Below are 3,463 nucleotides of genomic sequence, written 5' to 3'. Positions count from 1 at the left end.
TATAATGATGTTGGAACTAGAAACACAAAATTTCAACAAGCTGCAGTGTAGGCTTTCTACCTAGAAACTCTTCTCTTGACAAGTACCATGACCAACAAGCGTAAAATACCTTCTTTGAAATGCCTACAATAAATTGCAACAGTTTCTTAAATTCAAATGTGCATATTTAAAATGTAGACTTCAGTTCAACAGGCTGTTTCATCCAAGTGCACATTTGTAGCAGGTTACCAAATTATTCTACTGCACTTAGAGTTTCAAGAATTCACAGGAATTTAATGTAAGTCGTAATAATTGGGAAATATCTACAGAATTTTTTTCTAATTTTTTATCTTCATAATATTCAATGATTTTGCTTTATCTTTTTAAAACTTTTTTGTTTTTATATTGAATTCCTTTATTCCTGTCTTCATTGGAAAGATTATTCTTTGGAACATTTTTAAGTAAAAATATACCATAGATCACAAATTACTAAGAATATCAATACACTGTAATAAAGTTAGCACTACATGCTGTGTAACTAAGTTCTTTCAAGAAAATTCTAAGGATCTACATTCTGTTATTATTAAAGCTTTATTCATTGAGGTTGGGGGAGCACAAATGCTTTCTTATTTTATTCTGACAACTAAATTGTTCTTTTTTCAGTATTTAATTAAATAATCTCAATTATTATTAGAATAATAAATTTTCTGATGGTTAGTCTATAAAAACTAGACTACAAAAAGTTAAAGGAAAATTCTTTTACATTTAAGCTAAAATTTCTAAAACCTACCAAGAATCCTGCATGTGCTTAGCCCTCTAATATTTTTGCACATTAAAAAATAAAACAAAACAAAAATTCACGTAACGCTATGCCCAATGAACCATCAATAATCTGAACATCGCCACATTCATTTTGAAAATGATAGTCTAACAATCTTAAATCCCTTAACCCTACAATCCTCTCACTTTTATCTAAGTTTACTAGCACTTTTCTGAGTATTCAGTTAGTTTAGTTCCATCATTTTAAAAACAAGATGGAGAGCAAGAAGCCCTAGATCAGTACATTATATTACATTCTCTTTACTGTTGGTCAACCTTAATATTTTTTCTCATTGAGTTAATTGCTACATTTTAGGTATACAGTACAGTTACATTAGTCATTGTACATGACAGGTCTTGGTTCTCATTTTTCCCCTTGTCCCTGCCCTCCCTTCACCCCCTCCTTCCCTCCCCATTTACAAACATTTTATTTGCATTTTTTCATTTTCTCCTATTTTTTTCTTTCCCTTATTACCTTTCTCCTACCCTTCCCACTTTCCCTACACCATTAGCTCTTTTTTTCCTATTTCACATTGTCAATTATCTCATTAGGATCTTATGTACTATTATAGTTCACACCCGAGAAAGTATTTGGAATTAATCTTCATATTTGCCTACATTTTCCACAAAAAACCTAAATGTATCAATTTTAATTAATTTTACTGATTCCCATATTCTTGCATAAACTACTTCCTTGATACAATAAACATGATTAGAATTTTAGCTGGCTTTCTGACATATCCCCTTATCATAGCTATGAAATCTATTCAATCCCTCTGTCATTTCATTCTTGATTTTGATATTGAGACTTCCTTCTCCCATTCTGTTGTAAAAACATTTATTTATCACCTACTATGCCCTAAGAACTGTCCTATAAACAGAAATACACAATAGAATACCCATCTATACAGTGTACTCTTTACATGTTCTGATTCTATCATATGTAATTAAAATAACTTTGAAATGCATTTCAGTTATACTTTATTATTTAATTCTGATATATAATTTTAGATTTATAAAAATGTGCAAGCATAAAAATACTACAGATATTATTAGTTATAATCATTCTCTTAAAATGTTAGATAGGAAAGGGCCAGGGATTTAGCTCAGTGGTTTCACTGCCTGCCTTGCAAACCCAGAGCCCTGAGTCAATTCCTGGTACAAAAAAAAAAAAAAAAAAAAAGTTAGATGGAAGATTTTCTTTACAACACTGAAGACTGATCCTAGGGCCTTCTCACTGAAATACATCCTCAGCTCTTTCTATTTTTTGTTTTGAGACAAGGACTCACTAGTTGCTCACTTCCCCAGACTGGGCTTGAATTTGTGATCCTTCTGCTTCAGCCTACCAGAGTACTTGCTGGATCACAGGCTTTCATGTCCAAATGGGAGCAAATATTTCATTAAATACTCCTTACTCAAGCAAAGAATACACTGAGGAGTGTCTGTGTATGAATTTAGGTTTTGATTAGATTTCCAAAAATTGAAAGTTTATAATTCACATGATAATCTCACATTGTTTTTTTTTATTTTATTGGATCATTTCTATTATCACAGTTAAGGGAGAAAAAATATTTGCATAAGCCAACCTTCAAATATTTAAATGCAACCATTATGTCTCACCTTAATGCTCTTCTCTCTAACTTAAACAGCTTCAATTTGTGACAGTATTTTATTGATTCTTCGCCACCTTGATCAATATTCTCTTTATTTAATCTAGTTTTGCAATGCTTCTTTAAAGGTATGGCGCTCAAAATGGCCAAATAGCAAAAGTGATTGTTCAATTCATTACAACTCCCATCACAATACTATTATCATTCTTCACTTAATTGTAATAAGTTTCAAATTATACTACAGAGTCATATGAACAAAATAACAGTACTGTCATAAAAACAGATATTTATGAAAAAAGAAAAGATACTAGACTTGGACATAAACACATGCAGTTACTGCCATCTGATCCGCAAGAATATGCAAAACAAATACAGGTCAGAGAAAAGAAAACTTCTTTAACGAATGATGCTGAGAAAACTGGATATCCAGACGTAGAAGATTGAAATTAGATCTCTCACCTTCACCTATACAAAAATCAATTCAAAGTAGATTAAAGACAGTAATGTAAGATCAAAAGTGTTAAAACTACTAGGAAAAAAAAATAGGCAGAATACTTCAAAACACAGGTGCAGGAAATACTTCCTGAATAGGACTCCAATAACTCAGGGAATAATAGCAAAAATCAACAAATAAGAGAGTACCAAATCAAAAAGCAACTCTATAATCAAGAATGAAGAATCAGCCTACAGAATGGGAGAAAAGTTTTACCTATCACTCTTCTGATAGAGGATTAATAGGCAGAATATGCAAAGAATTCAAAATAGTAATCCCCAAAGAGCAACTAATTCAAAGCATGAACTAATGAACTGAACATACAGTCCTTAAAAGGAAAAACATTCAAAGAAATGCATTTAGGGATACAGTACAGTTACATTCATTGTTGGGATCATGTACCTTTACATGGCAAGTCTTGATTCTCATTTTTTCCCCTTACCTCTGCCCTCCCTTCACCCCCTCCTCCCCTCCCCATCTACAAACACTTTATTTTCATCTTTTCATTCTCTCACATTTTTTTCTTTTCCCTTTTTGTTCTTCCCCTACGTATCACACCTTC

Source organism: Fukomys damarensis, unplaced genomic scaffold, assembly GCF_012274545.1.
Source record: "Fukomys damarensis isolate Sample0158 unplaced genomic scaffold, DMR_v1.0_HiC HiC_scaffold_17, whole genome shotgun sequence".
Taxonomy (NCBI): Eukaryota; Metazoa; Chordata; class Mammalia; order Rodentia; family Bathyergidae; genus Fukomys; species Fukomys damarensis.
The sequence above is the reverse complement of the archived record's forward strand: the minus strand, read 5'-3'. Positions refer to the sequence as shown.